The sequence below is a fragment of the Epinephelus lanceolatus genome, chromosome 16 (genome assembly GCF_041903045.1).
Source record: "Epinephelus lanceolatus isolate andai-2023 chromosome 16, ASM4190304v1, whole genome shotgun sequence".
NCBI lineage: Eukaryota > Metazoa > Chordata > Actinopteri > Perciformes > Serranidae > Epinephelus > Epinephelus lanceolatus.
This window is the reverse complement of record NC_135749.1, coordinates 34307549-34329012: the sequence shown is the minus strand read 5'-3', so window position 1 is coordinate 34329012 and position 21464 is coordinate 34307549. Positions and strand designations below refer to the sequence as shown.

General features: G+C 41.7%; 4 pseudogenes; all 4 read right to left on the bottom strand.

Moving 5' to 3' along the window:
- Positions 1-451: 451 nt before the first annotated feature.
- On the bottom strand, positions 452-829 carry LOC144467320 (Ig kappa-b4 chain C region pseudogene; annotated as a pseudogene).
- Positions 830-8571: 7742 nt separating this feature from the next.
- On the bottom strand, positions 8572-9022 carry LOC144467319 (Ig kappa-b4 chain C region pseudogene; annotated as a pseudogene).
- Positions 9023-14656: 5634 nt separating this feature from the next.
- Positions 14657-14993, bottom strand: LOC144467321 (Ig kappa-b4 chain C region pseudogene; annotated as a pseudogene).
- A 5642-nt stretch (positions 14994-20635) lies between these two features.
- On the bottom strand, positions 20636-20980 carry LOC144467441 (Ig kappa-b4 chain C region pseudogene; annotated as a pseudogene).
- Between the last annotated feature and the right edge of the window lie 484 nt (positions 20981-21464).

Here is a 21464-nt window from a genome sequence, read left to right as displayed (position 1 = left end):
ATGATACACTGTTCCTCTTATTATTAAGAGCTTTGAATTAAAATCTTCTGTATAATTTATAGGTAGAATTTAACAACACACAAACTTAACAGGTGACATTTCTTCCAGGACAGACATCAGTAATAACAGAGAGCTTTGTGTTTTACTATTAGAAATGTCTTACCATGTGTATTGTTAACAAAATAAATTGATTGATCCATAATGGCAACTGCAGTAGAAGATTATCCACAGTCTGAAAAATTAGTCTGAAAAAAAGACTCACTACTGTTGTGGCTTTTGTGCATTAGTTTGAGTAATGCTCCTAATATATAACATATGTCCAAGAAATGAAGTCACATGAAACTCATATGATACATTTGATCAAATCTTTATTGCTTTGAAATATTGAAACCATCAACACAAGCAAGAACATGTTCACACTGAAACGTCATGAGAGAGACAGAGAGCAGACTGAGAGCAGTAGCAGAGTAAAACCAGCAGCAGAGTCCCAGTGAGTCAGGTCAGGACTGGGAACACTGGTCTCTCCTCAGTGTCTCTGAGAGTGGAGTCTGGGAGCCCTGGGTGGCCTCACAGGTCACAGAGCCCACCTTCCTCCACTGGTCTGCAGGGAGCCTCAGGGTGCTGCTCCAGCTGTAGAGGCCGTCCTTCTCCAGCACCCCAGGGCTCCTGCTCTCCTCCCAGCTGCTGCTGCTGCTGCTGCTGCTGCCGTCCACCTTCCAGGCCAGACTCCAGTCTGAGGGGAAGCCCTTGTTGGCCAGACACATGAGCGTGGCCTTCCCCTGCTGCAGCTCCTCACTGGAGGGGGGCAGCACCGTCAGGGTGGGACGGACATCACCTAGGAGACACCAATCAGCTTAGAGGACAGGGACCACACAGCTGTCAATCAACCATCAGACACTTGGACACCTTTACTGTGTGAGAGTTGATTTTCTCCTTTAAGGAGTTTCTGTCAGATGGTTTTTCTGCTCCATCAGTCACTCACTCACACATTGTTTCACTTCCCTTTAAGAAGCCTCTCATGCAAATCAGCACAGAGAGAATCATCATACAGAATGACCTCAAATATATCAAACTACACTGGACAGAAAATATCAGAATTTAGACAAATTATTAAATGTTTTCCTTCCAAACATTGACGATACATTACTTTAGTAAAATGCATTTTACATGTTTTTTTGTGCATAAAAAATGCATGTATTACTGCACTTCCTACAATCAAATGTTCTTTATGTTGATGTCAATTCTCATTAAAACTGTTCAAAAGATTTTCAAAATTTGAAACCACATGAATCAGTCACCGTTAGTTTATTCCTAAAAAGTTGATGCTGAAGTTATTAGAAAAAAATAGTTATCACTGAGGTGGAACATTAAGAAAATACTCTTGATAAACATTTGTAAAACTGGTTTGCAGTTTTTTTTACATTTCAACCTGTTTGACTTCAAGTATGATGAAAATGTACAAAGAAATGTTGATTAAAGCTGCTCTGACTTCAAACATAAGAAATAACATGAATACTGCAGACATTACAAAACAAACTAAACAGTTTATCTAGTATTTGTGCAGAAACTTACTTCCAACATCCAGTCTGGTTCCTCCACCGAACGTGTACCACAGTGATACAAACTCATTGAGCCGCTGTACAAAAACCTCTCACTGTAGAGAGACACGGCTCTCTGACTTTGACACAAACAAACTCACCAAAAATATTCCCAGTTTACCCAGATTGTGTAATAACTGGTTTAACTGTTTAGAGACTGATTCACAAACTTTGAATATATACACAACATTTTCTATGTGAAACTTCAAACATCTACAAGCAGTATTAATTTCTCCTCCAGTAAAACAAATTCAAATAAATGTAAAAATTCCAAAGGAAAACTGTCCTATAAATCCTGCCATTAATAATCCTGATATATATAATTATCATGAACCTATGTTTATCGTAGATTATGATAAATGAAAATACATTTTGTCTGAATACATCCCACAGTGATGTTGATTTGTGTGGCTGTGAATAAGTGGGAATTCACAATAATATTCTGCAAGTAAATCAACTCATCCAACTCAAACCAAAACTTTTTATAAAAAGGAAGTAACACATTCCTAATCAATACTCTGGTAAAGTGATTGATCCACTGATAGTCAGCATCATCAGAGTAATCCAAGTCCCTGTTGGAGTCAGTCAGAGCATTTCCATAGAGAGCCACTTTGCATCAGCAGCACCATGCTCCAGTGCTCTGGGAGAGTTTATAGTCCTGAGAGTTGAACACTGGATGACTGACAGCTGTCCTTCATGACAACAGAAGCCACAGAAATCCTCCTCATCAAAAACATGACTTTGATCTCCGTCCTCATCTGGACTCTCCTCTGCTGCTGCTTCACAGGTAAAGTCCAGAGAATCAAACTCCTCTCCTCTATCAACATCTGTCCCTCTGAAATGAAGCTGACAAAACCATGATGCTGCTTTATGTTTGTGTCTCTGTATCCTCAGAGTCCAGAGGTCAGGTCACAGTGACTCAGCCTGGAGCAATCAGCTCTACTGTGGGAGGCTCCGTCACCATCACATGTAGGACCAGTCAGAATGTTTATAGCTCTAACTACTTAGCCTGGTACCAACAGAGAGATGGAGAAACTGCTAAACTGCTCATATACCTTGCCAGCACTCGACAATCAGGGATTCCAGGTCGTTTTACAGGCAGTGGATCAAACTCTGACTTCACTCTGACCATCAGTGGAGTCCAGACTGAAGATGCAGCAGTTTACTACTGTCAGAGTTATCATTACATCAACAGTCAGAACGTGTTCACACAGTGAAAAAGCGTCGTACAAAAACCTCCCTCAGTCAGACTGAACAGAAACTGAACTGACTGCTGCAGCTGGAAGCTACTGAAGAGACTGATACACTTCACTGAGGACACACACACACACACACACACACACACAAAGCAGTGGCAGCTGCTGGTCTTTCAAACAGAGAAAGCTAACTTTAAGTTTACATCATAAAATTTGTCATATTGTAGCGAGGCAGTAACTTTTAAAAGGAACATTTAATTGAAGCAGTTTTTCAACCACACTCATGCCATAGAACCACAGCAAAACACACCTCAAAGATTTTATATGGGTTTAAACACCTGAACTGTGTACAAACGGTGAAAATGAGCTATATCGCTTATGGAAATAAGCAACTCCAGATGGCACTCTGTCAGAAGACTCCACTCGCAAATATCTGCATGGGACTGAGCTCGAGATGTGAAGTGCTGTCAGTCACAAAGGGGTTCAGCCTTGTAGACAATTCCTCCAATCATCATGCATACACCGAGCGTCCTCTCACGCATACCGTTCCATTAGGACCCAGGGAAGCTGAGCCTCCCTGGAAGTGACGATTTTGTTGCATTTATCCAATGACCGTCTCGCTTTGCTGCATGAAAAAAACCTGCTCAACGCTGTGTCATAGAAATGCATGAAGCATCCGCGTCCGCTGTGCTGACACGAGAATGTATAAAAGGGAGGTCGCGTTTGAAAACTGGTGATAAACAGCTGACGTTTGAACATCATAGTCATGGTGTTCAACGCATCCTAGAGCACATTTAATGCAATATAAATTCTTATTTTAATGTAAATTCAATAGTGCATATTTGACCATTTCTTCTATGAAATTTTAGGGGAAGTTCAACCTCCCTTGTTGTCTCAGAGCAATCGCCCCTGACACAAACTGTGCACACACAATTTTAATTAAAATCTCTTTTCCTTATTTGATTGATTTGCCAGTTAATAAAGAGGAAACAAGTTCAGACTTTAAATTAGAAAAGACTTGGTCACGACCTTTGACCTCATACTGGATTGCAGCCATCTCAACTCTGTCCAGTTACAAGAAAACATCGACACACAGAGCAGCATCAGAAATATTCATGATAAAATGTAGTCCAAACAGAACTTGTGAATGAATGAATGAACTTTGTTAAATCTCTGCTTAACATAGTACGGAGCAACAACCCAATGCTGCAGGGATGCAGACACTCAGCAATCTCATTCGAAGTCACTTCTTGTGAGCTGTTTGGTATATGCATTTATTTTTCTATTTTCATTCAATAATATGTAATGCAGAAATACACCTTGATTAAACATAATGCTGTAGATTAGAATATGAGTGCTAGTGTGACCCAATAAACTGCAGTGCATTGCAAAGTTAAGCAAATCAACTTTTACTGAAAAAAAAGATGATTGAAATCACTTTCTAGATTCCAAACATTATTATCAAACGAAATACTCAGTCTCATTAACGTCTAATTATGTTAAGCCACGCAACATCATATTAAAGACACATTGTTTCAGTCACAAAATATATTAGGCTATAGCTCTAATATTTATCGTGGCAAAAAAACAAAAATAAACAGTTCTTTATGGTATAGCCTGTTTTACACAAAATGAATATTCACAGCCAATATAAGAAAACTTAAACGTGACAATTGAGTGTATTATTTGTGTTTCCTTTTACGCAGGTGGAACTTGCCCACCGTGCGCACCTCTCCTCCCTCTCCGGTCCCTGGCTGTTGGTCACAGATTTCTTCCCATGTAGCGTTCCTTTGTGAGACAGTCAGGTTTCTTTGCTGTAGCTCATTTAAGTGTTTATTGGCCTCATCTACCAACACCTCTAATTCCATAGGGTCGAATTTCACTTTGCGCTCTCTCTCCAAACTCACAATGCTGCAAACCATAAAACATGCAAAACCCTCATTTAAATAGGGTGTCTCCAACATGTTTGCACCTCTTGTCATTTACGCAATCACTCTTAGTAAATCACCTGCAAACCGCAGTTCAGCCCTACACGCAAAATTCTAGATTGCGCAGGCAAATTAGCACACGCACATTAGGATCTTAGTAGATCCGGCCCTAAGTTGTTAGATATGATAGAAAACATTGTTTGTGCATTTTCCCAAGAAATCCACCAAACTCTTGTATTACGATACGTTGAAAACCAACAAGCCCTGATCATAAAACGTTTCTGACCTCCTTGTGTCATAGGCCTGCATGGCATCATTAATGTAGGAGGGTGCCTGACTGTGTAGACCTCTAAAAGTGAAAACTAGTTTAAACTAGATTTTTTATTGAATGGGAAGTGGGCAACAAAAATGAAGACAAGTGTGATGTGAGATCTTTTTAAGGACCTGGTCAAAGGCCATATGACAGTCCACTGGACCACTGGTTAGTGATGCATGGATGTGAAAGACATGGCAAAACAAAGTTACAACAGAGTAATTGGACAAAATATATCGGTGTATTAGAATCTTGATTTTACCTCCAGGCACACCAGCACAACATTGTACGATGTATCTTGACTGGAAAATACAGAAGTGGATCAGACACTTCAAATGCTGCTCAAGAGTCAATGCCTGGTCAAAAGTGACACCTATATTTCTGAGGGCAGATTGAACAGATGAAAAAAATAGAAACATCAGAACACTTTAACAATTAAACTTTGATAAGATGTTAGAAACATATCAGCATATAAAGCATCTTCTTAAAGTAACACCACAGTCACATCATCTTCTACACTGATGATATTACATTGAACATGAAAAAACCTGCGTCTTGTCTCTTTAAGTAAATAATGTGAATATTTATTGAAGCAGTTTTTTGTTTATTCTGTTCTGCTTTTAAATTTACAAAAAACGATCAGTTACAGACTGTGGAGTTTACATTTTCTCTAAGGTGTTTAAATTAACGTAGATCTCTTTGCCAAAAGAATTAACAGGACATCTAGCAAAATAAAATGGGTGTCATGGTATGAAACCTTTTCTGTCACACTCTCTTAAGAGGTGGTGAATATTTTTTTGGTCATTATTTTCTCTTTCACACCTGTAAAACAAAGACCCCACTATAAATATTCTAACAATTTTATGAACAGAATCAACTGCATTAACGTGGAGGAAGCCAAATGAAAATTTTACCATCCTTTCATACCCTATTATATTAAGAAACATTGATATTACCAATGCTGTCACCACTGTGCAGGGCAGGAATTTCACGAGGGCCACGAGGGCCATGGCTCTTGTGCCCTCCTCATTTGGCCCTGTGCCCTTGAAAAAAATATCTGCCCTAAGGCCACAGTGGCCTTGATGCCCCGCCCGCACTGCCCCAGGTGATTTTGCGGTTTTCTCCTGTGCCTCTTTCCTGTCAACACGGCTTTGACACCTGCTCTGTTGAGAAAAAAAATGCGATGACATTGTGGACTCTTATTGAGCAACATCAAATGAGACGATGCCTACATCACCAGTGGTGAGTTTGATTCGAGCCTGGCATGAACGGGCTGTAAAGACAGCTTGACACCAGTCTATCACCGGCCGACCAGGAGACTTCATCAAACGCCTGAGCAGGGATCTGTACCGAGACCCGGTATTAAACAACCCAAGGCAAGTTTAATCAACACCGTAATAACAGTAAGCTCCGGTATTATCTGCGTCACTTTTTAAAGTTTCGGTTTCATGTATCATCATTGTGCAGCAGTACAGATGAAGAGAATATAACTTCAAGATGACTCTAGTTAACGACAGCTACACTTGTTATTGTGAGTAAGTGCAATAAAACCTCTGCCAGCCAAGCCAATACTTTATCAATACATGTGATCAGCATGTAGAAAGCCACATTTCAGTCAGCTCTGTCCGCAGTCTCTCATTCACCGCTATTATGATTTACGATCGCGGTCGACACAAGCACATCGCGCTCGTGGTGCTAACAGCAAAGTGTTAAAGACAAACTAAATGAAAGCTGTCTGTGTGTAGGCTAACACTTTATCTGAACATGTACCTGAGGCAGCCGACCTGCAGACAGTGAGTGTCCTCAGTAGAGGAGGGACAGAGAGCAGGATGAATGACTGATACTGATGTTTGTCTTCATGCTGAGATAACGTGACTTTCTTCACTCAGTATTGTGATGTCAGGAGGAATATTTATATTCCAGTCAGATATTATTGGGTTTTAAATAGTGACTTTGGTGTTGTTGTAAACATGACTGTTGCTGCCATGGACTGTATAAAACTATATCCTGTGTAACTGGCCTATAAGGAAAGCATCAGGAGGTGAGGTGTGTGCATGTGTGCGTGTGTGTGTGTGGAGGAAAGGGGAGAGTGAGATGCTGGTAGAGATAGTGTGTGTTATTAGATACTGTTAATGTCACTTATTATGCTTCTGTGCATTGATAGCTCTTTTTAGTCTGTTTCTGCATCATGTTGAGGAGGGCCATGCCTGTAAATGTATGCAAAAAAAAAATAAAAAGAGGATCGGTTGCTCGCTGCTAAAAATGTGGCTCATTGACATTATCTGGTTTTGAAATGCGGCCCAGTTGAAATAGTAGCCTAATTGAATAGCCCTGCTGTAGTTTGCTTGTTTGTTTGTTAGCTATCTAACAACACATCAAAAATAATTGTAAGCCAGTCTTGTTCAGTGAATCAGTTTATCATGTACATTCAAAAAATATTTAGGCCTAATATTTAAGATTGTTTGCTTATAAATACATGAACCTGGTTGTTCTATATTTAAAACACATTGGGTTTATTGGTGCTATTAAATAAATCACATTATTACTTTTTATACTCATTATTATTAATAGCATTAGCAGTTGAGGCTTTGGTGCCTTGCTCAATGACAGCTCTTCAGCTCCCAGTCCCCACTCTGTGTTCAGTCGGTACAGGCACTTGAACTGGGGACCCTCTGGTTCCCAAGCCAAGTCCCAACAAACTGAGCTCCTGCCACTCATGTACGAAAGAAACATCGATTCACTACCCCATTTCAAATCACAACTCAAAACACATCTGTTTAAAACTGCCTATTCCATCTGATGCCAATTGCTCTGTCACTTTCTATTGTTTTTTTTTTGTTTTTGTTTTTAAATTGTTGTTTCTTTTTAATGTCTTTTTAATGTCATTTTGTGTATCTGTACGGTGTCCTTGAGTGCCAAGAAAGGCGCCTTCAAATAAAATGTATTATTATTATTATTATTACAAGACATAATTGACACTTTAACTATATCTATACATATAAGTGTCAAATCTGCTGGCAGACACTAAGAGACAGAGACTGTCCTTTGATCTCTCTCATGTCATGTCCTTTGTTGAAGTTACTCTGTCTCATTTAAATATGATTTGGTGGAAAATGTCAAATTAGATTCATGTTATGTCAATTTATGCAGATGATACACTGTTCCTCTTATTATTAAGAGCTTTGAATTAAAATCTTCTGTATAATTTATAGGCAGAATTTAACAACACACAAACTTAACTGGAGAAATTTCTTCCAGGACAGACATCAGTAATAACAGAGAGCTTTGGGTTTCACTATTAAGATGGTCTTACCATGTGTATTGTTACCAAAATAAATTGATTGATCTATCATGGGAACTGCAGTAGAAGATTATCCACAGTCTGAAAAAGTATTCTGAAAAATAAAGACTCATTACTGTTGTGGCTTTTGTGCATTAGTTTGAGTAATGCTCCTAATATATAACATATGTCCAAGAAATGAAGTCACATGACGGAACTCATATGATACATTTGATCAAATCTTTATTGCTTTGAGATATTGAAACCATCAACACAAGCAAGAACATGTTCACACTGAAACGTCATGAGAGAGACAGAGAGCAGACTGAGAGCAGTAGCAGAGTAAAACCAGCAGCAGAGTCCCAGTGAGTCAGGTCAGGACTGGAAACACTGGTCTCTCCTCAGTGTCTCTGAGAGTGGAGTCTGGGAGCCCTGGGTGGCCTCACAGGTCACAGATCCCACCTTCCTCCACTGGTCTGCAGGGAGCCTCAGGGTGCTGCTCCAGCTGTAGAGGCCGTCCTTCTCCAGCACCCCAGGGCTCCTGCTCTCCTCCCAGCTGCTGCTGCTGCTGCTGCTGCTGCTGCCGTCCACCTTCCAGGCCAGACTCCAGTCTGAGGGGAAGCCCTTGTTGGCCAGACACATGAGCGTGGCCTTCCCCTGCTGCAGCTCCTCACTGGAGGGGGGCAGCACTGTCAGGGTGGGACGGACATCACCTAGGAGACACCAATCAGCTTACAGGACAGGGACCACACAGTTATTTTCTCCTTTAAGGAGTTTCTGTCAGATGTTTTTTCTGCTCCATCAGTCACTCACTCACACATTGTTTCACTTCCCTTTAAGAAGCCTCTCATGCAAATCAGCACAGAGAGAATCATCATACAGAATGACCTCAAACATATCAAACTACACTGGACATAAAATATCAGAATTTGGAAAAATTCTTTCTTATCCAAAACCTTGACTAACCATTACGTATTAATGGCATATTTAGTGGAAACAGAACCAAAATTACAAATTAAACAGATTACAATCAAATGTTCTTCATGTGGATTTCAGTCATCATTAAAAAAAAGTGTTAAAAAGATTTTCAAAATCTAAAACACTAGATGACAAGATGAAGTGATCTTGCACATTTTCTAATACCCACTTTTATCTTCACTCTGTTCAACAATATTTAACAACTGATTCTTAATTTGTTCTAAAAACAGGTATTATTTAGCAGGAACTTTAAGATATAATCTCAGAAAACATTTGGAAAACAGTTTTGTGAGTTTGCAGTTTTATCATCTCTATATTTCAAGCTTTTTTTTTTAAATCCCAGTGTGATGGAATTTTGTGAAGCCACTGTGAGTCACTCTCCATGGTTAAGGAGGAGAAATAAAAACATGAATAATAAACTCAGTTTTTTTTAATGTATTGCAAATATTACAAATCAGAATTTAAAACATAACAATATGGTATCTAGTATTTGTGAAGAAACTTACTTACTTAACCTAATCAATACTCTGGTAAAGTGACTGATCCATTGATAATCAGCATCATCAGGGTAATCCAAGTCCCTGTTGGAGTCAGTCAGAGCATTTCCATAGAGAGCCACTTTGCATCAGCAGCACCATGCTCCAGTGCTCTGGGAGAGTTTATAGTCCTGAGAGTTGAACACTGGATGACTGACAGCTGTCCTTCATGACAACAGAAGCCACAGAAATCCTCCTCATCAAAAACATGACTTTGATCTCCGTCCTCATCTGGACTCTCCTCTGCTGCTGCTTCACAGGTAAAGTCCAGAGAATCAAACTCCTCTCCTCTATCAACATCTGTCCCTCTGAAATGAAGCTGACAAAACCATGATGCTGCTTTATGTTTGTGTCTCTGTATCCTCAGAGTGCAGAGGTCAGGTCACAGTGACTCAGTCTGGAGCAGTGAGCTCTGCTGTGGGAGGCTCCGTCACCATCACATGTAGGACCAGTCAGGATGTTTATACTTGGAGCAGCAACCATGCCTTAGCCTGGTACCAACAGAGAGATGGAGAAACTCCTAAACTGCTCATATACCTTGCCAGCACTCGAGCATCAGGGATTCCAGGTCGTTTTACAGGCAGTGGATCAAAGTCTGACTTCACTCTGACCATCAGTGGAGTCCAGACTGAAGATGCAGCAGTTTACTACTGTCAGAGTTATCATGAAATCAACAGTCAGAACGTGTTCACACAGTGAAAAAGCGTCATACAAAAACCTCCCTCAGTCAGACTGAACAGAAACTGAACTGACTGCTGCAGCTGGAAGCTACTGCAGAGACTGATACACTTCACTGAGGACACACACACACACACACACACACACAAAGCAGTGGCGGCTGCTGGTCTTTCAAACAGGGGAAGCTCACTTTAAGTTTACATCATAAAATTTGTCATAGTGTAGCAAGGCAGTAACTTATAAAAGGAACATTTCATTGAAGCAGTTTTTCAACCACACTCATGCCATAGAACCACAGCAAAACACACCTCAAAGATTTTCAGATGGGTTTAAACACCTGAACTGTGTACAAACGGTGAAAATGAGCTATATCGCTTATGGAAATAAGGAACTCCAGATGGCACTCTGTCAGAAGACTCCACTCGCAAATATCTGCATGGGACTGAGTTCGAAATGTGAAGCACTGTCAATCACAAAGGGGTTCAGCCTTTTAGACAATTCCTCCAATCATCATGCATACACCGAGCGTCCTGGCCACCGCTCCATTAGGTCCCACGGAAGTTAAAGGGAAATTTCAGTTTATTTCAACCTGTCTCCTCTCGTCCTAAATTTGTTTCAAGTGACTAGTGCCATAGAAATAATAGTTAGCATGTTAGCCGTTAGCCTAGATACAGCCGGGGCGCATAGTAGCGTCAGACCTGTTAAAATGTAAGTGAACGGGCAACCTTCAAGTGCAAAGTTAGTCCACTAAACAAGCTTTTCTTCCACAAAGACCGCCTCATATCGTTAGGATAAATGTCAGAGAACATATAGAAAACGACATGTAAACGTGTTGTCTTACCTTACCGGTGTGCTGCCATGTTTGTTTACCATTTAGCTCTGCTTTCCAAAGCGCGGCCGAAATATTGCGACAACAAGTAGCGATCTCATAGCGTGCCTGAAATCTCGCGAGCTCTAGATAAAGCCCAGCTGGATACTACTCCAGGTGGAGGTGTCTCGTAGAGCCCTGCACGGGACTGTTTTCTTCAACCCGCTCCTGCCCGCTCCCGCTGAATTTCTGACCATTACCGCCCGCAACCGCAACGTGTGTATTACACTCCTGCCTGCTCCCGCAATGTGTATGTCCACTGCTGCCCGCACCCACAAAACTCTGAGAATTTATGCCCGCACAATAATAGAGATCGATGATTTTGTGTCTTCTCCCATCCCGCAGCACAAAACATGTCATTTTATAGGCTATTAATAAAGAGATTCATGGGGTTGTTTGTATCGTTTCCCTGGTCTGCATGTCTTTTGACGCACTGGTCAGGAGTAGTGCTCCTATTTCATTGTTTTCATTTAGTTTTTAATGAAATAAAGGCTGTTTCATATTCTATTCTCCTCCTCTGTATTTTATTTATTTTTCTACCTTTATATAATCACGCAGTGATTGAGGTTAAGGCAGGCCTGGCGCCAGGATGAAGTTACTGAGGGGGCGGTTAAAAATTACGAGGGGGCAAATCTTTATTATGCAACATAGGTTCACACAGTGAGTTATAAAGAGCACGCAGATGGGCGTAATGACAGCGCGTCGCCGGTGAAACACAATAAACTGCACGTCTTCTTTCATGTTTGTCTCATGACAGATGGAGCTTACAGACACACAGACAGACAGACACACAGACAGGTGGAGCAAGCGGCAAATTGGTATGAAAGCTGGTTCAGGGCATATTTGTCCATTTATGAATAAATATAGAGTGGAAACGCTCATGCATGTGCACCAAGATCCCACAGTGTTTTTTTTTAGCCGCCTGTTCCCGCCCGCAGCAAAGTCCCAATGCAGCCCTCTAGTGTCTCGTCCTCGGTCACATCCAGACCTTGAAAATAAGGCTGCAACCGGTCCCATTCCTTTCAACAGAGGCATTCGTCTTCTGTGGGCACTGGGGCACAGCATTCACAGGTACACCACCAATCTCCAGAGCTACACAGCCTTGCAGCAGCCATTCCTCCTCTCTCGTCCTCTACCTGTTGTGCCTCTCTCTCTCTCCTCCTCCATTCTTCAATTTCACAAAGCTCTTCCTCAGTGTATTCTGGCTCAAATAAATAAGGGTGGCCATCAAACTCTGCAAAATCTAATTCCTCCTCCACAAAGTTGAAGTCTGGCAAAAAGTCAGCCATTATTCTATAAATCTTTCATAAAATAAATGAATGAACTTTTCAGGCTACTGTCCGGTTCTGTCTTCCAGCTGTTGCTGTTTGTTCTCGCGATATTTCAGGCACGGTATGAGATCGCTGCTTGTTCTCGCGATATTTCGGCCGCGCTTTGGAAAGCAGAGCTAAATGGTAAACAAACATGGCAGCACACCAGTAAGGTAAGACAACACGTTTACATGTCGTTTTCTATAAGTTCTCTGACATTTATCCTAACGATATGAGGCGGTCTTTGTGGAAGAAAAGCTTGTTTAGTGGACTAACTTTGCACCTGAAAGGATGCCCGTTCACTTACGTTTTAACAGGTCTGACGCTACTATGTGCCCCGGCTGTATCTAGGCTAACGGCTAACATGCTAACTATTATTTCTATGGCACTAGTCACTTGAAACAAATTTAGGACGGGAGGAGACAGCTTGAAATAAACTGAAATTTCCCTTTAACTTCCGTGGGACCTAATGGAGCGGTGGCCAGGAGAGGACGCTCGGTGTATGCATGATGATTGGAGGAATTGTCTAAAAGGCTGAACCCCTTTGTGATTGACAGTGCTTCACATTTTGAACTCAGTCTCATGCAGATATTTGCGAGTGGAGTCTTCTGACAGAGTGCCATCTGGAGTTGCTTATTTCCATAAGCGATATAGCTCATTTTCACCGTTTGTACACAGTTCAGGTGTTTAAACCCATGTGAAAATCTTTTAGGTGTGTCTAACTATTATTTTTCTGTCACTAGTCACTTGAAACAAATTTAGGACGAGAGGAGACATCTGACCATCAGTGGAGTCCAGACTGAAGATGCAGCAGTTTACTACTGTCAGAGTTATCATTACATCAACAGTCAGTATTCGTTGACACAGTGAAAAAGCGTCATACAAAAACCTCCCTCAGTCAGACTGAACAGAAACTGAACTGACTGCTGCAGCTGGAAGCTACTGCAGAGACTGATACACTTCACTGAGGACACACACACACACACACACACACACAGAGGCCCAAAATACACACACATACACAAACAGGACCCATACATATGCATTAATGGACAGATGAGGGGACTGTCCATGGAAAGTGCCCGACGCAGTTGAGACTTGGGTACCTTGCTCAATGACAGCTCTTCAGCTCCCAGTCCCCACTCTGTGTTCAGTCGGTACAGGCACTTGAACTGGGGACCCTCTGGTTCCCAAGCCAAGTCCCAACAAACTGAGCTCCTGCCACTCATGCAAATGTAAATGTAAATAGGCTTTATATGACCTGGAATTATAAAAATACAAAAGACATAATTGACACTTTGACTATATCTACACATATAAGTGTGTTACATAAGTGTCAAATCTGCTGGCAGACACTAAGAGACAGAGACTGTCCTTTGATCTCTCTCATGTCATGTCCTTTGTTGAAGTTACTCTGTCTCATTTAAATGTGATTTGGTGGAAAATCTCAAATTAGATTCATGTTATGTGACTTTTTGCAGATGATACACTGTTCCTCTTATTATTAAGAGCTTTGAATTAAAATCTTCTGTATAATTTATAGGTAGAATTTAACAACACATAAACTTAACAGGTGACATTTCTTCCAGGACAGACATCAGTAATAACAGAGAGCTTTGTGTTTTACTATTAGAAATGTCTTACCATATGTATTGTTAACAAAATAAATTGATTGATCCATACTGGCAACTGCAGTAGAAGATTATCCACAGTCTGAAAAATTAGTCTGAAAAAAAGGCTCACTACTGTTGTGGCTTTTGTGCATTAGTTTGAGTAATGCTCCTAATATATAACATATGTCCAAGAAATGTAGTCACATGACGGAACTCATATGATACATTTGATCAAATCTTTATTGCTTTGAAATATTGAAACCATCAACACAAGCAAGAACATGTTCACACTGAAACATCATGAGAGAGACAGAGAGCAGACTGAGAGCAGTAGCAGAGTAAAACCAGCAGCAGAGTCCCAGTGAGTCAGGTCAGGACTGGGAACACTGGTCTCTCCTCAGTGTCTCTGAGAGTGGAGTCTGGGAGCCCTGGGTGGCCTCACAGGTCACAGAGCCCACCTTCCTCCACTGGTCTGCAGGGAGCCTCAGGGTGCTGCTCCAGCTGTAGAGGCCGTCCTTCTCCAGCACCCCAGGGCTCCTGCTCTCCTCCCAGCTGCTGCTGCTGCTGCTGCTGCTGCTGCCGTCCACCTTCCAGGCCAGACTCCAGTCTGAGGGGAAGCCCTTGTTGGCCAGACACATGAGCGTGGCCTTCCCCTGCTGCAGCTCCTCACTGGAGGGGGACAGCACCGTCAGGGTGGGACGGACATCACCTAGGAGACACCAATCAGCTTAGAGGACAGGGTCCACACAGCTATTTTCTCCTTTAAGGAGTTTCTGTCAGATGGTTTTTCTGCTCCATCAGTCACTCACTCACACATTGTTTCACTTCCCTTTAAGAAGCCTCTCATGCAAATCAGCACAGAGAGAATCATCATACAGAATGACCTCAAACATATCAAACTACACTGGACATAAAATATCAGAATTTGGAAAAATTCTTTCTTATCCAAAACCTTGACTAACCATTACGTATTAATGGCATATTTAGTGGAAACAGAACCAAAATTACAAATTAAACAGATTACAATCAAATGTTCTTCATGTGGATTTCAGTCATCATTAAAAAAAAGTGTTAAAAAGATTTTCAAAATCTAAAACACTAGATGACAAGATGAAGTGATCTTGCACATTTTCTAATACCCACTTTTATCTTCACTCTGTTCAACAATATTTAACAACTGATTCTTAATTTGTTCTAAAAACAGGTATTATTTAGCAGGAACTTTAAGATATAATCTCAGAAAACATTTGGAAAACAGTTTTGTGAGTTTGCAGTTTTATCATCTCTATATTTCAAGCTTTTTTTTTTAAATCCCAGTGTGATGGAATTTTGTGAAGCCACTGTGAGTCACTCTCCATGGTTAAGGAGGAGAAATAAAAACATGAATAATAAACTCAGTTTTTTTTAATGTATTGCAAATATTACAAATCAGAATTTAAAACATAACAATATGGTATCTAGTATTTGTGAAGAAACTTACTTACTTAACCTAATCAATACTCTGGTAAAGTGACTGATCCATTGATAATCAGCATCATCAGGGTAATCCAAGTCCCTGTTGGAGTCAGTCAGAGCATTTCCATAGAGAGCCACTTTGCATCAGCAGCACCATGCTCCAGTGCTCTGGGAGAGTTTATAGTCCTGAGAGTTGAACACTGGATGACTGACAGCTGTCCTTCATGACAACAGAAGCCACAGAAATCCTCCTCATCAAAAACATGACTTTGATCTCCGTCCTCATCTGGACTCTCCTCTGCTGCTGCTTCACAGGTAAAGTCCAGAGAATCAAACTCCTCTCCTCTATCAACATCTGTCCCTCTGAAATGAAGCTGACAAAACCATGATGCTGCTTTATGTTTGTGTCTCTGTATCCTCAGAGTGCAGAGGTCAGGTCACAGTGACTCAGTCTGGAGCAGTGAGCTCTGCTGTGGGAGGCTCCGTCACCATCACATGTAGGACCAGTCAGGATGTTTATACTTGGAGCAGCAACCATGCCTTAGCCTGGTACCAACAGAGAGATGGAGAAACTCCTAAACTGCTCATATACCTTGCCAGCACTCGAGCATCAGGGATTCCAGGTCGTTTTACAGGCAGTGGATCAAAGTCTGACTTCACTCTGACCATCAGTGGAGTCCAGACTGAAGATGCAGCAGTTTACTACTGTCAGAGTTATCATGAAATCAACAGTCAGAACGTGTTCACACAGTGAAAAAGCGTCATACAAAAACCTCCCTCAGTCAGACTGAACAGAAACTGAACTGACTGCTGCAGCTGGAAGCTACTGCAGAGACTGATACACTTCACTGAGGACACACACACACACACACACACACACAAAGCAGTGGCGGCTGCTGGTCTTTCAAACAGGGGAAGCTCACTTTAAGTTTACATCATAAAATTTGTCATAGTGTAGCAAGGCAGTAACTTATAAAAGGAACATTTCATTGAAGCAGTTTTTCAACCACACTCATGCCATAGAACCACAGCAAAACACACCTCAAAGATTTTCAGATGGGTTTAAACACCTGAACTGTGTACAAACGGTGAAAATGAGCTATATCGCTTATGGAAATAAGGAACTCCAGATGGCACTCTGTCAGAAGACTCCACTCGCAAATATCTGCATGGGACTGAGTTCGAAATGTGAAGCACTGTCAATCACAAAGGGGTTCAGCCTTTTAGACAATTCCTCCAATCATCATGCATACACCGAGCGTCCTGGCCACCGCTCCATTAGGTCCCACGGAAGTTAAAGGGAAATTTCAGTTTATTTCAACCTGTCTCCTCTCGTCCTAAATTTGTTTCAAGTGACTAGTGCCATAGAAATAATAGTTAGCATGTTAGCCGTTAGCCTAGATACAGCCGGGGCGCATAGTAGCGTCAGACCTGTTAAAATGTAAGTGAACGGGCAACCTTCAAGTGCAAAGTTAGTCCACTAAACAAGCTTTTCTTCCACAAAGAACGCCTCATATCGTTAGGATAAATGTCAGAGAACATATAGAAAACGACATGTAAACGTGTTGTCTTACCTTACCGGTGTGCTGCCATGTTTGTTTACCATTTAGCTCTGCTTTCCAAAGCGCGGCCGAAATATCGCGACAACAAGTAGCGATCTCATAGCGTGCCTGAAATCTCGCGAGCTCTAGATAAAGCCCAGCTGGATACTACTCCAGGTGGAGGTGTCTCGTAGAGCCCTGCACGGGACTGTTTTCTTCAACCCGCTCCTGCCCGCTCCCGCTGAATTTCTGACCATTACCGCCCGCAACCGCAACGTGTGTATTACACTCCTGCCTGCTCCCGCAATGTGTATGTCCACTGCTGCCCGCACCCACAAAACTCTGAGAATTTATGCCCGCACAATAATAGAGATCGATGATTTTGTGTCTTCTCCCGTCCCGCAGCACAAAACATGTCATTTTATAGGCTATTAATAAAGAGATTCATGGGGTTGTTTGTATCGTTTCCCTGGTCTGCATGTCTTTTGACGCACTGGTCAGGAGTAGTGCTCCTATTTCATTGTTTTCATTTAGTTTTTAATGAAATAAAGGCTGTTTCATATTCTATTCTCCTCCTCTGTATTTTATTTATTTTTCTACCTTTATATAATCACGCAGTGATTGAGGTTAAGGCAGGCCTGGCGCCAGGATGAAGTTACTGAGGGGGCGGTTAAAAATTACGAGGGGGCAAATCTTTATTATGCAACATAGGTTCACACAGTGAGTTATAAAGAGCACGCAGATGGGCGTAATGACAGCGCGTCGCCGGTGAAACACAATAAACTGCACGTCTTCTTTCATGTTTGTCTCATGACAGATGGAGCTTACAGACACACAGACAGACAGACACACAGACAGGTGGAGCAAGCGGCAAATTGGTATGAAAGCTGGTTCAGGGCATATTTGTCCATTTATGAATAAATATAGAGTGGAAACGCTCATGCATGTGCACCAAGATCCCACAGTGTTTTTTTTTAGCCGCCTGTTCCCGCCCGCAGCAAAGTCCCAATGCAGCCCTCTAGTGTCTCGTCCTCGGTCACATCCAGACCTTGAAAATAAGGCTGCAACCGGTCCCATTCCTTTCAACAGAGGCATTCGTCTTCTGTGGGCACTGGGGCACAGCATTCACAGGTACACCACCAATCTCCAGAGCTACACAGCCTTGCAGCAGCCATTCCTCCTCTCTCGTCCTCTACCTGTTGTGCCTCTCTCTCTCTCCTCCTCCATTCTTCAATTTCACAAAGCTCTTCCTCAGTGTATTCTGGCTCAAATAAATAAGGGTGGCCATCAAACTCTGCAAAATCTAATTCCTCCTCCACAAAGTTGAAGTCTGGCAAAAAGTCAGCCATTATTCTATAAATCTTTCATAAAATAAATGAATGAACTTTTCAGGCTACTGTCCGGTTCTGTCTTCCAGCTGTTGCTGTTTGTTCTCGCGATATTTCAGGCACGGTATGAGATCGCTGCTTGTTCTCGCGATATTTCGGCCGCGCTTTGGAAAGCAGAGCTAAATGGTAAACAAACATGGCAGCACACCAGTAAGGTAAGACAACACGTTTACATGTCGTTTTCTATAAGTTCTCTGACATTTATCCTAACGATATGAGGCGGTCTTTGTGGAAGAAAAGCTTGTTTAGTGGACTAACTTTGCACCTGAAAGGATGCCCGTTCACTTACGTTTTAACAGGTCTGACGCTACTATGCGCCCCGGCTGTATCTAGGCTAACGGCTAACATGTTAACTATTATTTCTATGTCACTAGTCACTTGAAACAAATTTAGGACGGGAGGAGACAGCTTGAAATAAACTGAAATTTCCCTTTAACTTCCGTGGGACCTAATGGAGCGGTGGCCAGGAGAGGACGCTCGGTGTATGCATGATGATTGGAGGAATTGTCTAAAAGGCTGAACCCCTTTGTGATTGACAGTGCTTCACATTTTGAACTCAGTCTCATGCAGATATTTGTGAGTGGAGTCTTCTGACAGAGTGCCATCTGGAGTTGCTTATTTCCATAAGCGATATAGCTCATTTTCACCGTTTGTACACAGTTCAGGTGTTTAAACCCATGTGAAAATCTTTTAGGTGTGTCTAACTATTATTTTTCTGTCACTAGTCACTTGAAACAAATTTAGGACGAGAGGAGACATCTGACCATCAGTGGAGTCCAGACTGAAGATGCAGCAGTTTACTACTGTCAGAGTTATCATTACATCAACAGTCAGTATTCGTTGACACAGTGAAAAAGCGTCATACAAAAACCTCCCTCAGTCAGACTGAACAGAAACTGAACTGACTGCTGCAGCTGGAAGCTACTGCAGAGACTGATACACTTCACTGAGGACACACACACACACACACACACACACAGAGGCCCAAAATACACACACATACACAAACAGGACCCATACATATGCATTAATGGACAGATGAGGGGACTGTCCATGGAAAGTGCCCGACGCAGTTGAGACTTGGGTACCTTGCTCAATGACAGCTCTTCAGCTCCCAGTCCCCACTCTGTGTTCAGTCGGTACAGGCACTTGAACTGGGGACCCTCTGGTTCCCAAGCCAAGTCCCAACAAACTGAGCTCCTGCCACTCATGCAAATGTAAATGTAAATAGGCTTTATATGACCTGGAATTATAAAAATACAAAAGACATAATTGACACTTTGACTATATCTACACATATAAGTGTGTTACATAAGTGTCAAATCTGCTGGCAGACACTAAGAGACAGAGACTGTCCTTTGATCTCTCTCATGTCATGTCCTTTGTTGAAGTTACTCTGTCTCATTTAAATGTGATTTGGTGGAAAATCTCAAATTAGATTCATGTTATGTGACTTTTTGCAGATGATACACTGTTCCTCTTATTATTAAGAGCTTTGAATTAAAATCTTCTGTATAATTTATAGGTAGAATTTAACAACACATAAACTTAACAGGTGACATTTCTTCCAGGACAGACATCAGTAATAACAGAGAGCTTTGTGTTTTACTATTAGAAATGTCTTACCATATGTATTGTTAACAAAATAAATTGATTGATCCATACTGGCAACTGCAGTAGAAGATTATCCACAGTCTGAAAAATTAGTCTGAAAAAAAGGCTCACTACTGTTGTGGCTTTTGTGCATTAGTTTGAGTAATGCTCCTAATATATAACATATGTCCAAGAAATGTAGTCACATGACGGAACTCATATGATACATTTGATCAAATCTTTATTGCTTTGAAATATTGAAACCATCAACACAAGCAAGAACATGTTCACACTGAAACATCATGAGAGAGACAGAGAGCAGACTGAGAGCAGTAGCAGAGTAAAACCAGCAGCAGAGTCCCAGTGAGTCAGGTCAGGACTGGGAACACTGGTCTCTCCTCAGTGTCTCTGAGAGTGGAGTCTGGGAGCCCTGGGTGGCCTCACAGGTCACAGAGCCCACCTTCCTCCACTGGTCTGCAGGGAGCCTCAGGGTGCTGCTCCAGCTGTAGAGGCCGTCCTTCTCCAGCACCCCAGGGCTCCTGCTCTCCTCCCAGCTGCTGCTGCTGCTGCTGCTGCTGCTGCCGTCCACCTTCCAGGCCAGACTCCAGTCTGAGGGGAAGCCCTTGTTGGCCAGACACATGAGCGTGGCCTTCCCCTGCTGCAGCTCCTCACTGGAGGGGGACAGCACCGTCAGGGTGGGACGGACATCACCTAGGAGACACCAATCAGCTTAGAGGACAGGGTCCACACAGCTATTTTCTCCTTTAAGGAGTTTCTGTCAGATGGTTTTTCTGCTCCATCAGTCACTCACTCACACATTGTTTCACTTCCCTTTAAGAAGCCTCTCATGCAAATCAGCACAGAGAGAATCATCATACAGAATGACCTCAAATATATCAAACTACACTGGACATAAAATATCAGAATTTAGACAAATTATTAAACGTTTTCCTCCCAAACATTGACGATACATTACTTTAGTAAAATGCATTTTACAGTTTGTTTTGGGCAGCCATAACAAATGCATATATTACTGCACTTCCTACAATCAAATGTTCTTTATGTTGATGTCAATTCTCATTAAAACTGTTCAAAAGATTTTCAAAATTTGAAACCACATGAATCAGTCACCGTTAGTTTATTCTTAAAAAGCTGATTCTGAATTTATTAGAAAAAAATAGTAATCACT